At 48.8% G+C, this 25379-nt stretch overlaps 1 long non-coding RNA gene across 2 annotated transcripts; it reads left to right on the forward strand.

Annotated features, from left to right (window-relative positions):
* Positions 1-8025: 8025 nt before the first annotated feature.
* On the forward strand, positions 8026-23279 carry LOC126941028 (uncharacterized). Of its 2 annotated transcripts, none has more exons than XR_007721055.1 (6): positions 8026-8109; positions 10508-10680; positions 21083-21243; positions 21881-22012; positions 22418-22625; positions 22840-23279. It is a non-coding gene; the product is annotated as an uncharacterized LOC126941028 (long non-coding RNA). The 2 variants fall into 2 exon arrangements; XR_007721056.1 differs by having other exon boundaries at positions 21083-21220.
* The last annotated feature ends 2100 nt before the right edge of the window (positions 23280-25379 follow it).

A 25379-nucleotide genomic window follows, 5' to 3' on the forward strand; every position in this document is an offset into this window, starting at 1 on the left:
GCGAACAGCATGATATGGTTTGGCTGTGTCCTCACCCAAATCTCATCTTGAATTGTAGCTCCCATAATTCCCCTCCCGTGGAAGGGACGCGGTGGGAGGTAATTGAATGATGGGGGCGGTTTTCCCACACTTTTCTCATGATGAGGAATAAGTCTCACGAGATCTGCTGGTTTTATAAGGGGAACCCCTTTTGCTTGGCTCTCATTTTCTCTCTTGTCTGCTGCCATCTAAGATGTGGCTTTCGCCTTCCACCATGACTGTGAGGCCTCCCCAGCCATGTGGAACTGTGAGTTCATTAAACCTCTTTCCTTTATAAATTACCCAGTCATGGGTATGTTTTTATTAGCAGCTTGAGAACAGACTAATACAATAAAACCGTACCAGTAGTGTGGGGTGCTGCTGTAAAGATACCCAAAAATGTGGAAGCGTCTTTGGAACTGGGTAACAGGCAGCGGCTGGAACAGTTTGGAGGGCTCAGAAGAAGACAGGAATATGTGGAAAAGTTTGGAACTTCCTAGAGACCTATTGGATGGCTTTGACCAAATGCTGACTGTGATACAGACAATGAATCCAGGCTGAGCTGGTCTCAGATGGAGATGAGCAACACGTTGGGAACTGGAGCAAAGGTGACTCTTGCAATGTTTTAGCAAAGAGACTGGTGGCGTTTTGCTCCTCCCCTAGAGATCTGTGGGACATTGAGCGTGAGGGAGATGATTTAGGGTATCTGGAATATCAAAACACAATGGACTATCAAAAACCCAGTGAAACAAATCAAACTTAGTCCATCAGCCACGTTCTGATTTTTCCAGTGCTGTTTCATTGCTGTGTGGTCTGTCATAAGATTAGGGTCAATTTTTCAGCTGTTTCCTATAATCTGTTAATAACTCGATGTGCATAAGCCACGGCAGGGCACAGAGACACTGCAGATTTCAGTGAGCTTAGGGATAAGAAAAATCATATATATAAATATATATATATACACACACACACACATATATATATTTATATACTATTCTGTGCCAGTTTTTCACTATCAACATTCACATAGTTAAAAGCAGGTTATGGTTTTTATGAAGCTTTTCCTTTGAAAACGATGATTCTCATACTATTTGCGGGGCTGGCACCTCCTCTCCCCACAATGCTTCCATAACTGCCCTGATTAAGTTTGTGCTGGTCTCACCCACAAGACTGCATTTTCTTTCAGGGAAAGGGCTTTTTTTTTTTTTTTTTTTTTTTTTTTTTTTTGAGACAGAGTTTTGCTCTTGTTGCCTAGGCTGGAGTGCAATGGTGCGATCTCGGCTGACTGCAACCTCCGTCTCCTGAGTTCAAGCAATTCTCCTGCCTCAGCCTTGCTAGTAGCTGGGATTACAGGCATGTGCCTCCATGCCCAGCTAATTTTTTATTTTTAGTAGGGATGGGGTTTCTCCATGTTGATCAGACTGGTCTCGAACTCCCAAGCTCAGGTAATCCGCCCTCCTTGGCCTCCCAAAGTGCTGGGATTACAGGCATGAGCCACCATGCCTGGTTAGAAAGGGCTATTTCTTGACAATTATTGTGTCCCCAGATTTCAGCAAAAAATGACTGCTGCATGGTAGGTCCTCAGTAAATAACTATGGAGTGACTTAAGAATCCTGATTATTTAAACTCAAGGAACAGGCACCGATGCCTCCTGGGTGTGACGCCTGTGTGGGGCCCTCTGCAGGGTACCAGTGGCAGCCAGCACCTCTCGGGGGAGTCCGTGCTGCTTGTGATTTAAGCAGGATGTGTCTGGGGTGATGGTCAGGACTCCAAACTTACCCCACGGTGTCTCACAGAGCATGGCACCCAGAGCAGTGGCCCTGCAGGACGCAGGTGCTTAGGGTTAGTGGCCGCAGCCGTCTTCCTTACGATGTTACTCTAAGGTGCTGCTCCGCATCCACCACAGCTGAGACCTGTAGAACTTTTTAGTAAGATCTTGAGAAATTTCAAAGAGTACTCTGATTGTTTCATGGAGCTATAATTTTGAAAAAAAAAAAAAAACTCTAATGAGAAAGATGCTTGTTATAAACTTTAGATAATTTGTACCAGTGTTCATCCAACTGCCAGGATACTCTAATAATTATCTTCATTTGAGATTCTGATTTAGAGTAACTTACCAATTTCAAAAATTCCAAAATGGGCACTGGACAGATGGTACAAAGTGTTGGTCAACTTTTGGGATACCTTAGCCAACTTCTTTAAACAGGAATGGCTACATTGTATGGTCACATACTTTAATGGTGGCAGTTATCTGTAAGGTGAGGTACAGGAGGGACTGTAGAGAGAAGTTAACCTAAGTCATTTATTTTTATAAAGAAGGAAATTAGGCTTGAAAATTCAATCCAGGGAAGTATGAGATATCCCTGAAAGAAAAACTAAGCCTCACATTCTCCTTAAAGATTCTTGCGGAAAGGAAGTATTCCAGGTTTATTTTGTAGCCCTTAGCTCAGAGGTTCTCTGTTGTTTGGATCATAGGAATATACGAGAAACATGTTAAGAATGTGTGTTCCCAGCTTCATCCCTGTGTTAATTCAGGAGACCCAGGGCGGGGATCAGCAGCCTTGTTCTTAAGTGTCCACAGTGACTGTTGCGGACTGTTGGTTGTGGGCAATGCTTGCTGGTCCGGTCGCCCAGTGTCACTGAAGGCTCCCTGGGGGCTCCGTATGGGGGATCTCCCCGTGGGCTCCGTGCTGGGACGTGCTGGGGTGTGGACATGCTCGGTATGGGTCCTGAGGAAGCTCAGGGGTTGGTGCCTAGCTCCGGACGGTGCCTACTTCCCACTCTTGGTTCAAATGGAGCTATTTGCTGCATGTTTCTTTCCAGACCCCTTTCCTCTGTCTACTCATCAACTGATTCATCACCCTTGTCTGTCTGCCTATCTGTCTATCTATCATCTATCATCTATCCATCTATCTATTATCTATATCTATCTATCTATCTATCTATCTATCTATCTATCTATCTATCTATCTGTCTGTCTATCGTCTATCTATCATCTATCTATCTGTCTATCTATCAATCATCTATCTACCTATCTACTCTCTCTCTCTCTCTCTATCTATCTATCTGTCTATCATCTATCTATCTACCATTGATTTCTTGATCTGTCCTTTTGGATATGCATTTAAATACTGCATGCATATATTAAAGCCTCTTGTGGTGAGGAAGTTAAACCTACATAGGACGGGGGTGACTAGTGAAGCAAAAAGCATGGCTCAGATTCAATGAGTCAGGTCCTGGCTCTCTGGATTTGGAATGATTCTTTTTTTCTGGAGTGCAGTGGTGCAACCTTGGCTCACTGCAGCCTCAACTTCCTGGGCTCAAGCCATCCTCAGCCTCCTGAGTAGATAGGACCACAGGCACACACCACTATTTTTTAATTTTTTTGTAGAGATACGGTCTCGCTATGTTGCCAGGCTCCTGGGCTCAAGTGATCCACCTTGGTCTCCCAAAATGTTGGAATTACAGGCATGAGCCACGATACCTGGCCTGGAATGAGTTTTAGTTCCTCTCAGACACAGTTCTCCATGTGCAAGGGGAGTGATGATATCTGCTTCTCATAAGGTTAAATATAATACATATAACACTGAGATTGACTGGGCCAATTTGGGGGCCAATTAAGTGTGGAACTAGAAAACAATATGGATCCATAGTTCACACTTTATACCAGAATAAATTCCAGATGGACAAAAAAATTAAGTGTGAAAAATGGACCATGAAAGTACTAGAAGAAACTATAGGGGATATTAAAAAATATTCTTAGATATAGAAAGATCTTAAATTACGACATAAAACTTTAGAAACTAATTGGTAAAATCAGCTATATAACTTTTCTTCTTTTCTTAGCCAAAAGACAAATAACAAACTGGCAAAAATATTTATAATTCACATAATAGGAAAACAGCTAATTTCCTTAATATATAAAGAGCTCTTACAAATCAAGAAGAAAAGATCTACAATGTAATGGAATAAAGGACATAAGACATAAACTGTCTTAAAAATACGAATGGCTCTCAGACACATGAAAAGATACTCAGTTTCATTCTTAGTAAGAGAAAGTCACATGAAAGCTACACGGAGCTATGACTTTGTACTCACGGGATGGGCAAAGGTCTAAACGCTTGGTAGCACGCTGCTGAAGAGACAACTTAGAAACAGTTGATGGGAGTGTCACTTGGTAAAACCTCTAAGGAGGTCCCTTGGCAAGAAGTATAAAAATTACACATGTACTCTTTGGCACAGTAATCGTGCCTTAAGAAATTTATCCTGTAGGCATAGTTACTTGTAAGCAAAGTGCCTTTTTTTTTTTTTTTTTTTTTTTTTTTTTTAATAAAAACAACAGGTAGGAAAGAAGTTAATGCCTTTCCATAGGAAACCCCATAAATACCCTTTGGTACCACACAGTGGTCTCTCATTCTTATTTATTTATTTAGGGATCTATACAAGGAAAATGCACATCTTTACCAAAATGAGAAGGGTCTTTATAATTGCCATGTGATGATGCCTTAAATGCTCCCTAGTAAAATGAACAAACAACAAAAACAGAAGGGTTCAGAGCAATGCGGCTACCATGACCTAAAACCAGCCGAAAACGAAACGAGGACCCAGCACACCTGTGTAGGTTTAGTCCTAGAGAGTTTCCAGATGTGCACAAGCCGCTGTTACCACTGGGTGCCTCTGGGAGGGGAAGAGGGAGGCCAGTGGGCAGGTGTGAGGGAACTTCACTGGGTACCTTCTCCTGCCTTTTGAACTTTGAAATATGTGAGTTATTATTTTAAAAGCTAAATAAAAATTAAAAAGGATAATAAAATGGTAAGTTCAGAACAACTTATTCCAAATAAGGACGCCTCGTAATGTCCCTTGTGTGTGAGGGTGTTCAGAGCTGGAGCCAACGGGCAGAACAGGGGATGAGGTGAAACTTACTTCCTTGATTTGCGTTGTTCAGACAAATACTTTTTAAAAATCATATAGTCATTTCTTATTTTCTTAAAAATAGTCCAAGTGATTAACCTAATTCCTCTTTCTCAGTCAGATGTTATAGTTTTAGTGGTGCAATCTGTATACCAGTAAAGATACACTTTCCTCTCTCTAATGTTTAATCAATCATGATGGAAAAGTTAGACCATATTTCCACTCCTAAGTATATTTTGTTTTATTTTCCCATGAATAGTATGTAACATAGCCGGTAGAGAATCCAGATACTTAAAATTGCATCTGTGTGAGTATTCACACTTTCTCAGGGAATATTTGCACTCGTATTTTTGAGGTCCTTCTTTTAGTTCTCTCCAGCATTTAAGAACTTTCTCCATGTTTACCTAGGTGAAAAAAAAGCAGAATCCTAAGGTAGCCAAACACAGGATCATGAGCAGAGGGGAGAGGAGCTGGGTCTGAATTTTCTCTCCACCCCACCTCTAAGGCGGAGCTCTGCGCCTTGCAGTTAGTAAAAAAGAGATAATGTTTACTGGAGAAAGAAATGAGCTCCTTGCTTTGATGTGCCTCAGATAAAAAAGTCTAAAGTGGCATCTGGATAGCTCTGTTTTAAACAGAGATGGCTGCCTCATCCCTGTCTGCCTTCACTGATGTTTGGATTTGTTTTGTTTCACACTCTGGTAGGAGGCTCCTACTCTGTGCCGGCCTACGGGAGTGGGCTCTGAGCAAATGCTGTCCCAGCCCACACAGTGCTTAAGAAGCAGTTTCTCTCCACCAGTCATAACTGCTCGCTGACAGCCCTGCTTCATCCCCCTGCTTCTAAGATCGTGCTCTGCAGTCACATAAGACACACTGGGTGGTGATGATCAGGGTCTCAAAGGGCACTCCTCACATGCACATCCTTCCCTGCCGTCTAAGTTTTGTTTTGTAAGTGTGCTGCATAGACGAAATTGCTGTTCATACAGTCCTTCTGAAGACCAAATTAAATCTCTGTTTCGTGGCTGCATTGCCACAGGAGTCATGGCATCGGTGGTCTTCCTTCTCAGGCCCACCTGAGTGAGTGAGTTTGATTTGCCACCTGAATGCCATTGGCAGCCTTTGTAGCAGGGGCAGAGTCTCAAACCTGCTGTTTTTTTGCTGGTTTGTTTTCCTAAGAGGATGGAGCCTTCCCTGCCTGAGGGGCTCCCAGGCCCTACCTGGACCCTGGTGCTGAGAACAAGTATTCTCTTTATTCACATTTCTAGCTTATATCATGGTGCAGGTTAAGTGGGATGATTTGCACAAAGCATTCCGCACAGTGCCCGTCAAGTGGTAACTTTCCATTTCTCTTATTTTTGCTGTTGTCTTGAAAAGAATGATTCTCCAACTTGGCCTGCAATTCCCAAACCCCCGCCCGTGGTGCTGACGTGGCACGCTGCGCTGGTTCTGTGTGAAGTCTGCAGCATCCTCATCCTGGTAACTCTGGGAGATGCGGTGAGGCCAGTGCCTTCGGTGTGCTCTGCCGGAGACGGGACGAGTCACTGTCGCCTCCGCGTTATTTCTGGTGTCCCCAGGGCCTGTCATCTGGGAACAGGTCATGTATTCAGATGGGATATCATCTCATTTAGACATCTGGAAAAGAGAAAAAGCAGTTTCTCGTTTCCGCATCAGCCTTTCCGTGATGGACCATGGAAAGTTGGCGTGGTTTGCGCAGGTGTCCACACTTGTAAACATGGGTGTGGTCACCCAACAGCCACCGGAAGAGGTCTGAAGGCAGACGGCTGTCAGAAAGGGACATGTTCGAAACATAAACCGGATAGATACACAAATGGATAATCCCTCAAACTGCAAGTCTGGATCTACAATATTCAAAGGACGGGAGGCAGGCATCGCGCTGTAAGTGATACACTTTATCTAGAAGACATACTTTGCCGTTACAAAGAGGTCAAAAGCACTTCATTAAAAATATATGGTCAGAAGAAAGAACCAATTATCGTTCACATGATATGAGTGATCAATATAATTAAGAAATGCACTCTCAATAAAAAGACTAATGAACAGTATATCCTAGCAGAACTGATATTGTATGGGCGATTAAATATTTATCAAGCATCAAAGCACAGCGAGATGCTACAGGATCCACAAAAATATTTTGTTGCTAAGGAATCTATTCCGATACAATAATCCCACACAGCACAGGGAGGGTGTGGTCGATGCTACTGACAGGTCAGAAAACCTGAGCTCCAGACATTCAGACGAGGGTTCCCAAGTATTCTTATTTCTGTGCCAAGTACCCAAGGCATAATATTCAGAGAAAATTCAATTAATGAAAAGATCAGTCATATTATCTTATAACTGTGCCTCTTTGGTAAAAAAAAATATAGATTCTGTCCTTTTTGAAAACGAAACTGGATGGCGGGTTTGCTTAGAAGGAGGTGACAGAGCACCTTCACTGTCTCTCTGTCCGAAAATAGAAGCGGAGGGAGGACGTAAGTCAGGTTTTTGGAAGACACGTGAAGTGTTTTCTAAGATCAGGAATGTGGTGCGAAGCGTTTATCTCACTCGGCTGGGGTAGAACTTGCCAGTGGCCGCCCTGGGCGTTGTCCACACCCCGGTGACTCAGTTCTCTGGTTTAACTTCTTTCTTCACAGCGGGATTCGGTGTTCTGGGTCTTCCCTGACACGCAGTGGCTCCAGGATCCTGGCGCCTCTGATCTGGGGCAGGGGGTGGGGGCACCATCTTTAATGCTGGGCCCTGGGTCCTTCCCCTTAGGGGACTGACCAGCAAAAACAGCCTGCAGGTCGTGCATCACAGTCACAGTCGGCTCTGGGGTAACAGGTGTGAACTCTGCCTCCACCGCCCTGGGCAAGAAACCGGGCACGCAGCACCCATCTAACACAGCCTTTCTGTGTCCAGAGAGAGGAGGACGGATTGGTAAGGATCCCAAGTTCTTGCTATGGTCTCAGCTATAAAAATCATCCAGGCTTGGCGTGGATATTTTGCAAAAGGTGAGAGGTAAGACTTGGGAGAATTTGCTGCCAAGTGGGAGGCGGAATGTGGAGGCAGCTTCCTCTGTGACGTTTCTGGAGCCACGTTCGTTCACTCAGCTGGACGTCCACTGAGAAGCTCCCTAGACCAGAAGATAACGTCTAAGTCACGGCCTCTTCCTCCAGTCCCTCCTAGGTGAGGCGGTGGGGCTGGGCGGACGGCCTCTTCCTCCGGTGGGGCAGGGTGGCAGGGAGATGATGGCGGACGCAGGGATCATTCACAGTGTGGAAGGGGCAGGGCTGAGATCGGGAGAAACAAGCCCTTCCTTCTGGGTGTGGATGCTGGGGAAGTCCAGAAGGCAGCATTTCAGCAGAATCTTGGCACTGATGAGGAAGGAGAGGTGGGCTCAGGGGCAGCAGCGTCAGAGCCTTGAGCCTCTGGGGTGGGCGGTGGGGTGGAGGGGTGAGCTGAATCTTGGGACCACACCTGGAGAGCTGTCAGCAGCTGGGGTCCCTGCTGGTCCCTGGGCACAGCCTCCCCATCACCGTCACCTGGGACCTGCCCCACCTGCTCAGGCCCACCCAGCCTCCCCATCACCGTCACCTGGGACCTGCCCCACCTGCTCAGGCCCACCCAGCCTCCCCATCACCGTCACCTGGGACCTGCCCCACCTGCTCAGGCCCACCCAGCCTCCCCATCACCGTCACCTGGGACCTGCCCCACCTGCTCAGGCCCACCCAGCCTCCCCATCATTGTCACCTGGGACCTGCCCCACCTGCTCAGGCCCACCCAAACCTGCCGAGCTGGAGGCCGCCTGTTAACCGGACTCTCCGGTGAGCGCTGGCAGCTGAGACGCTCTGGCCAGCACCATGTTTGGTGGCTACCCCTGTATTGGGGGATGATTCCCTGGAAAGTTCCTGAAGAGTCTTCAGTCCTTTGCAGAGTAAAACAAACGGGAATGTGGTCACCAAGGGCTTACCAACTCTTCTGTTTTCCATAGAGACAAAATGGAAAATGATCTCAAACACAGAAATGGATCCATTAAAATAATTAGGACATTTCTGATGTAACAACAGAAACAGTGCCCATAGCAGGTGGGGGCTCCCACCTCTTAGACATCAATCACCGTAACGAGCAGAGGCGCGAACCAGAGGTGCCATCTCTGATAGGGAAGAGGGTTAGTTTCCGTTTTTCCTTCACCAGCCGCTCGAAGGAGCAGGCTTGCCTGCAGTGTCTGCGCATTCGGGATGACACGCTCTACATTGTATTACCTGGGATATGGAGGTTAATACAGACGTCTTTTATGACTGTTGTCCCCCAGGGACAGTTATGGAAATAAGGTGTCTATCTCAGAGTCCTCTCAGTGAGGAAACATGTTAAATAAAGAGAAATAAATAAATAAGTCTCAAAAAGTAACTCACAAACATTTTTGCAAATATAACGTGCGTGAGCTATTGTATCCCGAGGGTATAGAATTAACTTGCACCATGATAATTTATATTTTATGCGAGTTTTATTTTTATACACCTGCTTTTCTTTGCAATTCATGAAAAAACATATTGATATCAAGGCAAATGTGCTGTCATAGAATTCATAATCGTGACTGGGAGATCTCTCATCACTGTGACATGTCTCCTTAATGCTAACTCTAGCAGTTCAGAAAAAAATACAGGTTATAAACAGCTAATAAAACTTCCCCATTTGTTAGTCAGATACATTTTCTTCCCATTCCAGAGTCAAGTGGCTCTTGGCTTTGAGGGAAGAGCAGGAGTTGAAGGAGAGGAGAGGAGGTTGTGCGTCCAACCAGAAGAGTTGCCTGGTTAATTGCGGCAGGTGTTGCTTTAGAGTTCAGTTTTGGGGGTTTCAAACTGTGGGTGTGAGAAACATCCAGGGTAGTCCATTCCAAAGTCTGAGTGTATTTGGGGTCTCAGAGTGTGGTGGGCCTGCAGAGGGTCAGCACCCTCTTTCTGTAAAGGGCTGAAGAGCTTAGATGTGGCCATGGCCGGTCCTGTGGCCTCGGCTACAGCCGCTCACCTCTGCCTCAGAGCAGAGACAGGCGCCACGTGCGGTGTGGCCAACAGGAGGTCATCTGTGCAGCTGGATTCTGAACTGGTGGGATTTCCACATCGTGACATATTCTTCTTCCCTTCATATTTCCATGTGTTTAAAAACGTAAAAGTCATTCTTAGCTCATAAGCCAGTGGCAGGTGGGTTTGGCTGTGGCCATGGTGGGCGAACCCTGCTCAGAAGGCCCCGGAGCCGGGCTTTGGGCTCTGATTGTGTGGAGTGATGGACACATTGTCCACCAGAGGGGAAGCTGTGCCTGCCTTGCCCTCCTGGTCTGTGACCCCGTCCATCTGACGTGGGGGCCACCTCACCATCTCTGCGAAGGCTTGTTGTGGTGGTTCGGTGCTCCTGGAGAGGGGAGCCCGGGGCAACTGCTGTCAGCAGACTGGATTGAGTGTATTCTATTCCTCACCGAGAGATGAATGAGCTTCCAAAATCTGAACAGCTTGGCGACCCATCAAGCCGCTGGACAGGGACCGAGTTTGCCAGGCAGGCAGGCCGGCTGCCCTCCCTTCTTCTTCTTCAGGGGCTGTGTTCCTGGCTGGCTGGGCTGGGCGTCCAGGCCCAGCGTCCACCGAGTGCCCTGTGGTGACATGGGCCTCACTCCTGCTGCTGCCTGGCCTTTCCTCCAGGACATCTGCTCTGGCACCCATCTTTGGAAACTCATCTTCGGGAGAGGATGCAATGCCTACACCCCAGGTGAGGAGCAGCATGTGCATGCGGAGGGCAGTGTGTCCTGGGGTGGGGTGCACACGCTTCATTTACGGCCATGGGAAATGGAGCAATGTGCTGGTTCCATAGGTGGGAATTAGAGGGTATTTTGTTGCTCGGATGGCTTTGCCTTCCCAAAGGTAGAAACCACTGCATTAAAAATCCTCTCTCTATCCATTTCCACCCCCTTCCGTCCCAACCCCATAACACCTCCACTGCCTCCTTCACCAGGCGGCCTGCCTTGAGGATGAGGCTCTGGCAGTTTTCACTTTGCAGAAAGTAGGGTGTCAGGAAGGGACGGGAGAAGGTGCAATGAGGCAGGAGCGTGAGCAGGGAAGGGGCTGAGGACGCCAGATGCCTGTGTCCTTGGGGTTTGCTTCCCACGTGTGGGTTCTCCGGGCAGACGGTGCTTCCTGTGTGAACAGCTCTCTGGGAATGGGCCAACCACTCCAGGGAGGTGAAACAGCCGCGTGGGGCCTGCAAGGAGTGGGCAGATGCATTCTGACCTCTACTTTAAAAAGCATGCAAGATTTCATACAGAGAAGGGGCTCCGGGAACCAGAGCCCAATGTCGCACAAGGACAGTTGGCCAGTCTCCAAATTTTATTCCTGTAAATACAAAACCGTCACTTTTTAATTTTATTAAAAAAATCATGAACCACAGCAACAGTAGTTTTAAAACGGCAGATAAAGAACAAGGGAACGGTAGGATTCCTTCTAAGCTTTGTCTTGTGTGCATATTTGTGTTTAGACACTTATCTTGTACAGTGAAATCTAGTCGAATTATCCGATGGGGTGGTTAAGAGATTCATCAGAAATTTCTCAAAAACTAAGTGCACACTGACACGCACCAAGAGGGAGAGTGGCCTCTAACCCAGCGGCCCCCAACCTTTTTGGCACCAGGGACTGGTTTTATGGAAGTCGGTTTTTCCATGGATGGGGTTGGGGGTGGTTTGAGAATGATGCAAGCTCATTACATTGATTGTGCACTTTCTTTCTGTTATTATTACACTGTAATATATAATAAAATAATTCTATGACTCATCATGATGTAGAATCAGTGGGAGTCCTGAGCTCGCTTCCTTGCCCCTGGAAGGTCCCATCTGGGGGTGATGGGAGGCAGTGACAGATCATCAGGCATTAGATTCTCATGAGGAGGGTGCAGCCTGGATCCCTCCCATGTGCAGGTCACAGCAGGACTCGTGCTCCTGTTAGAATCGGATGCCGTCCCTGATCTGACAGGAGGCGGTGATGGAGGGATGGGGAGCAGCTGTAAATACAGATGAAGCTTTGCTCACTCTTCTGACCATGGCTCTCCTCCTGCTGTGTGGCCCAGCTTTGGTCCATGGTCTGGGTGCTGGGGACACCTGCTCTAACCCATGCGGGTCAGGAAGGAGACCAGGATCCTTTTGAAGTTACAAGTGGAGATTCAGGCCTGGGAGGGCGGTTTGTTTTGTTCGCTTGTAAGGAGGACATCATCAGAGCTGCCGGCCTGTCCTTGACACTTTCCTACTAAGAGCCCACCCTCTCCTGTCCCTAACGAGGAGCTGAAGCCCCTCCTGCTCACAAGCTGGCACTGGAGGCATCTCAGCTCCATCCAGGTCCCCTCTGCTTTGCACACGTTAATGATTTCATTCCCTGCTCCTGTGTTTGCTGCTGGTGACTGCATCTGAAATCGAGGCTGCTGTGCTCATGTTCCGCGTGCAAATCAGCCACATCCACAGCTCTGAGCATCCCGATGCCGACTGGGGCTCCCGATGGGGATGGAGAACAGAAAAGCCGTGCATGTCGCCCTCAGACCAAGGCCACAGCCGTGCAGACTGACGTCCACCCTCGCCTGGGGTGCTATGGATGCTTCACATGCACATCTGTTTGCTGCTTTAAAGTAACTGGCATGTTTATGACATCAGCATCTGCACTTCTCAGCCATGTCAGGTGCCCTTCTCGGTTACTCATAGGTCTCTGCAGTGAACACCTCCATTTCTGACTTTCTGTAAAACATTTCAAGATGATGCCCACTCATTTATTTATATAGTTTGCTTTCATGTGATTTCGCGGAATAGTCGTCAATATGCCATTTACTACAGCCCTGGGATTCTTTCCGGATTCTTTGATTAGATGTACATTTCCTTTACATGTTTTACACACACACACACACACACACACACACAGAGCAGTGATCTTTAGCAGTTCCTTTCTTCCTTAGGTAGAATGGATCTAAAATTAGAACCCTCCTTGGCTGGGCACCACCTTCCACGTGTCCTGTACCTGGTCCTGTTTGTGTCTCAGGGTCCGGGGTTTAGCTGCCTCCAACCTGAGTGCAGACTGAACATGGTGCCAGGGACATGCTTTCTGAATACGGAGGCAGGAGGGGAAAAGGCAGGGAGAAGAGACGAGCAGAAAGGCAGCAAGGAGAAAAAAAGCAAAAGATGAAGAATTTGAGTAAAGAACAGAGAGGAAGGCTGGGGGCAGGCTGCCTCGCGTGACCGACAGACTCTGCCTTACGGTCTCTGCACCTGCTTCCCGGGCATTAGCATTCGTATCCGTATCGGTGAGAGTGTGGCAGGAGCTCGCACGGATCTGAGTTCCACGGCACTCGCTGGCTGAGATCCTGCCCTCACTTTGCTGACATGGCCACAGCCTGGTGAAGAAGACAGTGCAGAATTAACAATAGCAATAACAATGTCCCAAGTTAGAATTCTGGTGCAAAATGTTCACTTTTCAGGAAAAATAAAACAAAACACTCATGCCTGTAATCCCAGCACTTTGAGAGGCCAAGGCGGGTGGACCACAAGGTCAAGAGATGGAGACCATCCTGGCCAACATGGTAAAACCCCGTCTCTACTAAAAATACAAAAATTAGCCGGGCGTGGTGGCGGGCGCCTGTAGTCCCAGCTACTCGGGAGGCTGAGGCGGGAGAATCACTTGAACCCGGGAGGCGGAGGTTGCAGTGAGCCAACATTGTGCCACTGCAGTCCAGCCTGGGTGACAGAGTGAGACTCTGTCTTAAAAAAAAAAAAAAAAAAAGAAAAGAAAACATGAAAAGAAAGAAAAAACCTGAAGCTCAAGTTTTTCCTTTAGAAGCCAGAAAGATGATGTGTGTGGAGGATTAAAGACGGGAATACAAGCCCAGTCGCCTCCTGGGTCCTGGAAAGACGCGAGCCCACGAGCCGCCCATTGCACCCCCGAGTCCCCCAGGTCTCAGCACTGCCGAGAGCTCGTGCGTTGCTGTCCTGGGGGTGTTCAGTCGGCGGCCGTCAGAATTTGGGGGCTTTGTGGAGCCAACCTGCGGAGAGAGAAGAGCCCCAATTTCCTGTTCCTCTGCTTACAGCGTCCGGCAAAGATGGAGGCCTGAGAGTGAATTTCTGCCAACCCGTTATTTCAGGATCACAACTTTTCCCCTTCCCAAGAAACAAGTGTTATTATTATATTTTTAATTCCCTAATGTGTGACCCGGCAGCCCGTATCATCTTACAGGGACTGAATAGGGAGGCCAGGGCAGGCTGTGTGGCCAGCGCTTTCAATATCCCCCCTGCAAGCCATTACATCACCCAGCTACTCTCTAAGAGGATTTTCAGCAGGCCTGGCTTCGTTATTAAAATAGTAATTAATTTTTTCCTCTTCACAAAACCCGGGGACCTTCAGATGGAGGCCTTGGGAGCGAGGGCAATCTCCTTTTGAAAGTGGCCTTTCTGGAAGCCGTAATCGGCTCTCCAGCCCTCCGTACACATGTTCCCCAGTAAATGTGATTAAAGAGCCACACAAAAAACCCCTTGCAGAAAATTAATTCAGTTTCCAGAATAAAAAGTTTGATAAAGTTGTGCAATGCTCCAATGACAACACATAATAGAGGGGGAAAGTTTTATCCCCTTGAAGGATAAATGAATGGCCAGAAAGGTCTGGTAGTTCCCAGAGTAAAAACATCTGCTACAGCTAATTCACTTTAGCTTTCGATTGTAAAATTCATTAGCCATATCAGGCAGCCGTCATCTCAAACACAAGGCCAGGAAGTAGTTTCACAGGCTGGGGCTCCATGGGCCCTCCTCGGCCATTGCCAGGGTCTAGCCCACTGCAGACGGGAACACATCCTCCTGGGGACCCCGAAGGCGCTGGATCTCTTGTGACTGGTGATGTCTTTTCAGCCCTTAGGTCTTCTTCACGGGGTCTCCTTCATTTCTATTCTAAGAGAGGCTGCCCGCTGCAGAAGTTAAGGCCCGGTTAAAATTCCTGTTCTGCCACTTACCCGTAACTTAACTTTTCTAAACCTCAGTTTTCTGCTCTATGAAAGGGGCAATGATGGCTCCTTTTGGGGTTATCATGAGGATTAAATGAGATGACAGACCTAACGGCTCAGCACTGTTCCTGGAAACCGGTAGATAATTACCGAGTGGTAAACGCTCTTCCTAGTTAGATGTGGGGGGAAAGAACATTAGCTCAGAGCGCAGCTCTCTGCATTCAGAACGCAGAATCTTCCGTAAGTCCTGTGACGGTTTAACAGTATCCCCTCCAAATTCAGGTCTACCTGTAACTTGAGAATATGACTTGATTAGAAAACAAGGTTTTGAGGGATTTAATGAGTTAAGAATTTCAAGACACCATCCTAGATTTAGGGTGGGTCCCGCATCTAAGGAGCAGTGTTCTCATAAGAAAAGGGGAGGCCTAGACTTAGGATGGGCCCCACATCTAAGAACCAGTGTTCTCATAAGCAAAGGAGAGGCCTAGACTTAGGGTGGGTCCCGCATCTAAGGACCAGTGTTCTCATAAGAAAAGAATCGGGTGCAGGCACAGGGAGGACTCTGTGAGGATGAGGACAGAGACCCAGGGACCGGGAGAGGCAGCCGCAGCCAAGGAATGCCTGGGGTCAGCGGAAGATGGAGGAGGCGGGAAGGATCCTCCCCTGGAGCCCCAGAGGGAGCAGGGCCCGCGACACCTTGATACGGGGCTTGTGGGTTTCAGAACTGTGTGAGAATTTGTTTCTGTTGTTTTAAGCCACCCAGTTTGGGTGCAGAGTCCCCTCGACTTACCACGGGATTAAGTTCTGAGGAACCCACGGTAGGTTGAAAAATCTGTAAGTCAAAAAAGCATTTAATACACTGAATCTTCCGAGCATCATGGCTCAGTCCAGCCTGCCTTAAACATGCTCAGAACGCTCCTGTTAGCCTGCGGTTGGGCAAGGTCATCTAATGCGAAGCCTATGATTGTACAGTAAGAGCTGAAGATCTCATGATTTATCGGATGCTGTCCTGAAAGTGAACCGGGCAGTGCCGTGTGGGCACTGGAAGCCTGACTTCTCTTGGGTGCTTTCACTCCAGCACACACCGTGGTTTGTTGTGGCAGCTCTGGGGAGCGGAGGTGAGACACACAAGGAAAGCCTTTCTTGAGGTTACCACAGACCTGTGGAAGGGTCCCGAGAGGTCACCGCAGACCTAGGGGTGGGTCCCGAGAGGTCACCGCAGACCTAGGGGTGGGTCCCGAGAGGTCACTGCAGACCTGGGGGAGGCACCTGAGAGGTTATGGTAGACCCTGGGGGAGGACCTGCGAGGTTACTACAGACCCTGGGGGCTGGGTCCTGGGAAGTTACTGCAGATCTGGGGGGAGGGTCCTGAGAGGTCACTGCAGACCTGAGGGAGGGTCCCGAGGCCTCCGTGCCCCTGGTGAACCCGCTGCAGAGAGAACAAAAGGCCTTGGCCTGGCTCAGTCGATGGCGTGGGGGTGTCTCCACAACTGGGTGGGCGAGCAAAGCACATTCGACAGGCTGTCCACAGCTCCTGACCTTGGACTTGAAACATTTGAAAGATTATTAAAAACACAAGAAAGCTGTGAACTGTTTTGAACAAAGTTCCCCACGGCCTACACTAAAGTGTGTTTCCTCCTCTGAGTAGGAGCACCTGCACCTCCATGTGGACACAGCCTCCCCTCTCTTCACAGTGTGGCTGCCCCAGGGGTAGAGGAATCACCAGCCCCAATCAAACCTGGTTGGGGTCCACCGTTCCCGCTGGGGCGTGCTGCCCTTGGCCACTTGGTCCCTCCCAGGCATGCCCGTCCTTGGGGGATGTTTCCCTGAACCTCTGACTGTGGTATTGGTGGCACTTTCCTATCAGCAAAGGAACCCTGCCCACCCCAGCTGCTCTGTCTGTTTTAACCTCTAACCTGCCAGGGACACCCAAGGAATGGAAGGTGGAGAGGTGGACCTGGCAACTCTGCTGGGTGCCTAGGGACTTTCAGCAGAGGGCAGAGGAGCTGCAGCGATGGCCTCTGTTTACTGCAATGTTCTTCATCTCCTTTCTTGGGGTTAATAGACAGTGTGTACAGGAGACTGGGAGACGACTGCAGAGGCTGTGGCCCGGGAAGGGTCCTGCGGGTGTGAGGTGGGCTCAGCGAATCCATTGCTCATGTGGCTGCCTCCTGCTGCGGCAGCTCCTCTTACTGAAGAAGGTAGGATGTGGGTCCAGGGTTCCATCATGGTGAAGACACAGGTGAGGATACAGCAGAGCAGTGCCGAAAATTCCATTAGATGCGTGAATCAATATGCTTCACTCATCTCATGAGGAGTCTGGTAGGTCACAAAGATGCCAAATACATTTCATTCGGCATGTGCTCTGCTCCAGCCCTGGAGAAGCGTGGCATTGCTGCGGGATCGGAATCTGCCTTGGAGAAGCCCAGCATTGCGGTGGGATTGGAATCTGTCTTGGAGAAGCCCAGCATTGCAGTGGGATTGGAATCTGTCTTGGAGAAGCATAGCATTGCTGTGGGATCAGAAGCATCACCACACAGGGGATAAGTTACCAAGCAGGCGCTCTGCATCCCTGAATTCTAGGCCGTGTTCTGTGAACTTTGAGACATCACTTCTCTGGGCTTTGGCTTCCTGACTGAACGGTGGGCGGGTGGGACATGCAATGGCCGAGGCTCCTTCGAGCTCGAACATTCAGGACATCCGTGACTCAAGCACTGTCTGTATTTAAGATAAATAAATGGAGGCTCAGGAAAGGAAGTGATCCGTCTTTACCAGGGGCTGAAACAGGACCAGCTCCAGATGGCCTGGATTTAAATTCCCATCTTTCCCTTCCATGGCACCGCATCCCAAGCCCTTCTATCTGCTACCGTTTGCATTCTGTAGAGAAATAAAAAAAGAAGTTAGTGTAGAAACAAACAGAGGAAGGGTGGGAGAGCAGGGGCCACGGGCTCCTAAGGGCCTTGTGCTGAATCACACCTTCGCCCCAAGAGCCCAGGCAAATCGCGGTCCTTCTTGGATTCCTTACTTCCCTCTTTGGAAGGAGGGTGAGTGGTCTAGTTTGCCAAACTAGTTCTTGGAGCGGAGCTTGGCTGGGCCTCCAGGCGGTGCCTTTTTTACCGTGTTGTCGTGGGTGCACATCTCCTGGAAAGTGTGGGACACTCTCGGCACCATCGGGGCCTGCCAGGGGGCCCTGCCCTTGCTCCCTCCCTGTATTCCCAAGAGAGTGTTCTCCAGGGCATCCTGGCCTCCTCTAACGGGAACTGACCTGGCCAAATCTGTGCTCCTGGTCACCATGAGCACCGCATCAAGGCCCTGAGGTGGGCAGCAGCGGGTGGAATGTGGTGGTGAAGTGAGTTTGCTCACAGTGAGTTTACAGCCTGTAATGGCACAGACTTTTGATTTTTGGGGAACACTCAGGTCTTGTAAGATGGCTCTGCAAACCCAGGCAGGTGTCTCCGTGTTTTCCTGGTCTGAGTGGTGCACTCCCACGTCCCCCATCCTGAAAAAAGAAAAACTCCAACCTCCCACAAAACCTTGAGATAAGGAAAATGGAAAAGGGCTGGAGGTGAACAATGGGTTTTCCTTCCTGCTCTCAGAGAGGAAGGCGTGTCGGGAAGTAAGGGTTCTGCCATTGGAGAAACTCCATCCACTCGGGGGAAGAACGACGCCATAAAATGACATGGAGCATAAGCAGTTATGTTTTCACTGAAGCATCTCAGTTTGCGTGAATCCCTGTAAATGTCGCTTGTCCTAGAATGGAGGGTCTTTGGCCGGGCGTGGTGGCTCACGCCTGTAATCCCAACACTTTGGGAGGCCGAGGCAGGCGGATCATGAGGTCAGAAGTTTGAGACTAGCCTGACCAACATGGTGAAACCCCGTCTCTACTAAAAATGCAAAAATTAGCTGGGCATGGTGGCGTGCACCTATAATTCCAGCTACTCAGGAGGCTGAGGCAGGAGAATCGCTCGAACCCTGGAGGCGGAGGTTGCAGTGAGCTGAGATCGTGCCACTGCACTCCAGCTTGGGTGACAGAGCGAGACTTCATCTTAAAAAAATAAAAGAAAAAGAAAAAAAAAAAAAGAATGGAGGCTCTTTGATGGGAGGGAACTCGAGTCTCTTCTGTGGTTCCAGGTAATTTTCATGGTGCATTTTCCCAGGCTCTTAGGGGAGGGAGGTGAGCGAGCTGGTGCTCAGCACCATTCCTTAACGCCCCCCTTGCTGGTTGTCACCCAGGGAATGTACAAACTCAGGACACAAAGTTGTGTAAGAATAGAGCTCCTCCCCACAGGGTCTTAACTGTAAACCATGTGATATCTTAAACCTCATTTCCTCATCAAAGGTAATACAACTTTGATCTGCTTACTTCTGAGGGCTGTGGTTCAGTTTGGCAATTGTTTACCAGTGTGGCCTGACTTTCTGCTGAGGGGTGGACAGACACAAACGGGGCCCTCAGGAGCTGACCCCATGGCGGGGATTCCTGGGAGGGGCGTGGGGGCTGCGGTTTGAGCCTAGGTGGTGGAACAGCGGCACAGAAAGGCCCGTCCCACCAGGGTCCACGTGCATGAGGGCTGGAGAACACTAGCTGCGTGAGCTCCTAGGAAGTTGGAGAGCTGGGCCGCAGCGTGTCACTCCATGTGCTTGCGTCCTGACAGAGGCTTTTCTGCGCTGGATGTAGCGTTAGCTACCGGAGACTCCCCCGAGCCTCGCGAGGAGATGGGACTGAGGCTGAACAGAGACATCCGGATACAAATGCATGTGTCACTGGAGACACTGTGACTATGGATGGGGAGTGGTCCCATGGCCCCTTTGCACAGACCCTGCCAGGATGCAGCTCCCAGAGGAGGCCCAAGAGGAGCACCAGTGCCTGGGGCGGGGCATGAGGAGCCTGGGGCTGCTGTGCCCAGCACCGCGGACCAGATGGTCTAAACCACAGACATTTAACCTCATCGTTCTCCTTCCGGAGGCTCCAGGGAGGACCCTTCCCTGCCTCCCCCAGCTCTGGTCCTCCGGCTCCGGGGCTTGCGAGAGCCTCAGTCTAGCCCTGCCTCCGCATCTTCCTGCGGTGTCCGTGTCTGCGCCCACGTTTCCCTCATGTCGTGAAGTCGCCACTCACCTGGCGTTCCACTGTGGCCTTGTCTTAACTCACTGATGGCATTTGATGGCCCTATTTCCAGTCACATCCCCGACACCGTGGGTAGGACGTCCATACATCTCTTTGGGGAACACGGCTCTGTCTGTAGCACGGGGCATGGACTCTGGTGTGACAGCATCCATCCTGAGAGGTGACCCGCAGCAGGACCTGAGGGGCTGGTGGGGGCTGCAGCACCCAGCCTAAGGGAGCAGATGGGGCTCGAACAGACCCACCGCGGAGAAGCTGGGGGCAGCAGCTCCACGCATGCACTCAGGCTTCTCCAGAGAAGTTTGCTGTGCTGACAGAGAAGTGGAGGTGCTTTCCCGAGAGCGGGGGGGCAGCGTCTCACAAGTGGGTGGTGGAAGGGGCCAAACACGCAAACTGCACCACAAAAGTGTTTACTACTTTTACATTGATATAATAATTTATTCAGCCTTCCCCTGGCAGAACTGTATTAGATGAGGAAATTCGTGAACCCTCAGACGGAAATGGCCTTACATATGGCTTATTTCCTAAGACTAAGATCAAAAGAAAAATAAACCTTTACTGGAGTTTCTTAACTATTTTCAGATCTAAGGAGATAAAGAGGCACCGCCTAAACTCGTATTCACTATGAAACTTTCCACATTAAAATAATAGTGGTTAACATGATTGATGAGAACTTTCTCCTCGCTGGTGAGCGGTGGTTCTTGCAACCTTTCATGTTTAAACAAAATGATTGGCAGAGTTGCCTCCCTGAATCCCCTCTACGTTTTGTGTTTGGGAGGGAATGCTTGAGAGATGAAGCAAGAAACACATTCTGTTCTATTTCTGGTGCTCTCCTCATACCTGAATTGGACGTCTTCAGAATGAGAAGGGGGTTCCATCTGCTGGCATTTTTCATAGCTGGTTTAATAAATTATGTGAACTGGAATGAACATTGGGGTGTTTACCTGTGTGAACACTCTTGGATACAACTTGAGGGTGTGCTATCAAACCGGGTCGCCATGACCCCAGTGCCTTTGTGTTTTGTTTTCTGTTTTCCAGAGGATGCATGAGGACCCTCAGAGCTCCCGGTATGACACAGGACCACGTGCCTTCATGGACCATGGACAGAACATTTATCTGTGACCCTCCTCCTGCAAGCCCGGAAGCCCACGTGATGGGCGTGCATCTGTGGAGTGGGTCCGCTCCCACTGTGTTTGACAGTTGCGTGGTTGTCGTGACTCTGTGCGCTTCTTAATGAGCTATTTATTCCTTCATTTCGAGGCCAGTATAACTTTGGGTTCAGCTTCTTGGGTTCAAAAAGCCAGCTGCCACCATCCCAAGAGCCGAGGCGTCTCTGAGGACGCCCTGAACACATTCAGCCTGGGTCTCCTCTCGGAAACAACTGAGGCCAGGCTGCCTGAGTGTGGACGGGGTGTGGGGAGTGGGCCTGGGACACAGTGGCCACATCATTTGTGGTGTTCACTGTTTCCATTTACTGCCACTGCACAGCTGCCAGTGTGCACGCCTCCCAAACTGAAAACGCCAAGCTCCTAAGCTTCCCCTGCTTAAAAACACGCAGCGTGCGGAATTCAGTTTGTCACATCTCACCTTTATTCCTTTTATCCGGGAGCCCCTCGCGCAGGTTTCACTCTTGCTGTGATCAGAGAGAAGACGGGCCTCCCTTCAAGCTCCTTCCCCCGCCCGGCTATTCGGCGTCCCCAGCTGAGGAGGCCCAGGGTTCAATTACGAGTGGGGAAAGATGAAAGGGCAGGAAATGGCTGCTGTGGCCCCAGAGGAAATATTTGCAGAAAAAGGAGCACAACAGCAAATAAAGTGCTAATTAATGTCCAATTCCAGGGCCGATAAACGGACCACAGCAGTGGGCAGCACCACGCCGCCTTCTGAGAGGAGAACACAGCTCTCCCCACCGTTCCAGCCACAGTGGGTTTGGAAGGACAGGGCCTTCCTCGCCTGCCCATAACCTTCAGGGTGAGTATTCCAGGCTGATTTTCCTCGGGAGGATCTGTGAACCTTCCTGGGGTGTAGGGGAGCTCTTTTTCCCTCTGGGTACAGGGAACTTTCATCGCTCCTTTAAACTCTGCCCCAGGCTCCAGGCGACCAGGGCACTTTCTGTGGGTGGGTGCGGTGGGTGGGGAAGGAGGGATGGAGGTGGGGAGGGGGTGGTGTTCGGTAGGAAAAAAAGATCCTCCCCTTCAAACTTTGCTTAACATTTCCTGGGACTTTTACATAAGCTATAAAGAGAAGTTTGCATTTTTAGGAAAAATATACAAGAAAAGCTAGTATTTAAGAAAAGTTGATATTTTTCTCTACTACTGATATTTATTATTTTGTATTTTATATCGCGTGTGCATGGGTGGGTGTCCATTATTTCAGGAGAGAGAAGTGAAGAATGAGTGGAATCTTGCACTCTGCCTCCAAATGATCACCCATCAGTACATTCAGATTCAAATACGAAGTGGAAAAGATAAAATCCATGGAGAAGCTGCGTTCCTGGAGGCTCACCGTTCATGTAGACCTACTCATTCCCCCGAGCATGCTGAGTCCAGCCTTGCAGATAAAGAATTTCATCCAGAAAGAAAAGGTATTTGGTAGATACTTTATTTTATGCAGTCATTTAATGCAACTTCACTTTAGGCCACAGTGAACCTCTCACGCAATAGGTTGAAATCTTGGGGGTGCGTGGAAGGGCAGCTGTATAGCTCAGCCCTGTATGTTGAAGTGGACCTTGTAAGTCTCACCTTTTCGTCTACTAAATCTTTAGTACTGTTGAGTGAGAGTATATGCTCCCATTGTAGCAAAAAATACAGCTTCTGTGATCTTGCAATTGGTGCCCACATTTGACTAAACGTGTTGCGGAAGAACAAAATGAAAAGCCTCCATCAGCCAGCGAATGTCATGATAATTATTTCTGGTATGAGTATCAGAGAATCACATCTTAAGGTAGGGTATTTTGGGGAGGTGCTGATGAGTGAATGCCAGAAATAATAATCTGACATTAAGCCTTTGTGAATCTGACCAAATGAATGTCGAAGAAGAGAATTTATGGTGAAGTCAGATTGCATGCTATTTCATGAATGCACTTCTTTTAGAATGTAAATGACAGAAAAATTATTCATTATACCTATAATCAAACTACAAGTTTAATAGATAATGAAAATGCACACAGCAACTATTAAAATGACACCAGAAATATGGCTTCAATCAACAAAAGGCAAGACATTCAAAGTGCAAAAAAACTTTAACAAAAATGCTCTTATTGCTCCAGATCAAGAGGGCTCTTCAATGCTGGGAGCAGCTTAATGTCAGGAACTCTGCGTGCTCCAAATCTTTTGATAAAAAATCATGCCTTGGGAAAATCGTTTTTATGTAGTTGTTTCATGATTTGAGTATCACAGAGGATTTTGCAGAATAATTTGGGAATAAAGTCACAGAGCAAAAATCATGAGAGCAAATGGTTACAAGATTGTTAAAAAAAAAAATCTAGTGTAGAAAGGGTATCGTTTCCTAAGAGGAGTCAGGTTTTTGTTTTGTTTTTCAAGAAAGGGTCTTATTCTGTTGCTCAGGATGGAGTACAGTGGTGTGATCACAGCTCACTGCAGCCTCAATCACACCCTGGGCTTGAGAGATCCTCCTGCCTCAGCTTCTCAAGTAACCGGAATCACAGGTGCCCCCCACTGTGTCCAGCTACGTTTTTTATTTTTTGCAGAGATAGCGTCTCGCTATGTTGTCCAGGGTCATCTCAAACTCCTGTCCTCAAGTTATCCTCCCATCTTGGCCTCCCGACGTGTTGGGATTACAGCGAGCACAGGCCACTGTGCCCAGCCGAGGACTTAGGCTTTAATGGGGGAAAGAGCTTTGGATTCCCTTTGAATTTTCTCCTTTCCGTTTGAGCTTAATTGAATCTTTGATTTTTCACATGAAACACATCTCCAATCCATCTCCTTCCTGTATCTCCATATGTTCGGGGGAGTCTGAGTCTGAATCAGACCATGCTCTTGCTTTGCATTTGGGGGTCTTATGTGGCCTCATGGCATTGAAGAGACAGGAGAGCTGGCTGAAGCTGAGTGTCATGAGTAGGCCTTGCTGTAGGAAATTTGGAAAGAGCTGGTCATTTTCATCTGATTAAAGCTAGCTCCATGCAAACCTCACCAGGGATTCCCTGAAAATGACCCTTCCCCAACAGGCCACAGCATCGAGCTCCATTGAGGATGCCAGCCCCGGGCCTGGGAGAAGCAGCTCGTGCCTCCTCTCTCTGTCTGCCTATTTGTGCTGCTGCAACAAAACACCAGAGACTGGGTCATTTATAAAGAACAGCAACTTATCTCTCACAGTTCTAGGGGCTGGGAAGCCAAGATCCAAGTGCTGGCAGACTTGGTGTTGGTGAGAACTTGGTCTCTACGTCAAGATGGTGCCTCTTGCTGGACCCCGCTGAGGGGATGAGAACCTGTCCTCATGTGGTGGGATGGATGGAAAGGTGGATTGGGGAGGGATGGGAGGGAGTGTGCGGGTGGTATGGGAGGGTGGATGGGGGGAGAGATGGAAGGGTGGATGGGGAGGGCAGATGGGGGAGGATTGGGAGGGTGGATGGGGGAAGAATGGGAGGGTGGATAAGGGGAGAGGTGGGAGGGTGGATGGGGGAGGGGTGAGAGGGCAGATAGTGGGGAGGGATGGGGTGGAGTGGGGAGGGATGGAGGCAGATAGGGGGATGGATGGGGTGGATGGGGGAATGGGGGTGGATGGGAGAGGGATGGGAGGGGGAATGGGGGGAGGGGTGGGAGGGTGGATGGGGGAGGGGTGGGAGGGCAGATAGGGTAGGGGTAGGGGAAGGATGGGAGATGGATGGGAGGGAGGGAAAAGCCCAGTTGCTTCCTTCCAGCCACAAGACTTCAGGGCCTCATCACTTCCTGGACCCCACCTCTTAACAGTGTTACTTTGGGAATTCCCTTGCAACATGGATTTTGGAGGGACATAAACGTTCAAACCATGGCAGCCCCATGGGCCCCCTCTTGCTCTCCACCCCACATTTCTAAATGCTGAAGGTTTAATGTTTTAGGGGGAAACTTGTTCATCGTTTTTGCAAAAAGGCAACTTTGAATTCCAGTTTGGACTCGGGTAATATTCTCTTGTACGTAAACAATTTTCCTATTCCTTATGGCTTGGAATCGAACTGAATTTTGACTTTTGAAACAATTCATAGTGTGTGATGAATAATTGTAAGTGACTTTAAACAGTTAACAGCAGCCCCTCCTCCTCCTCTCCTGTGTGTCTTTTCTGATATTCCCATCTTATGAGAGGGTCGGGGGGCTTCCATATGTGCTCAGTGCTTAGCTCTTCC

The sequence above is a fragment of the Macaca thibetana genome, chromosome 18 (assembly GCF_024542745.1).
Source record: "Macaca thibetana thibetana isolate TM-01 chromosome 18, ASM2454274v1, whole genome shotgun sequence".
NCBI classification, from domain to species: Eukaryota; Metazoa; Chordata; class Mammalia; order Primates; family Cercopithecidae; genus Macaca; species Macaca thibetana.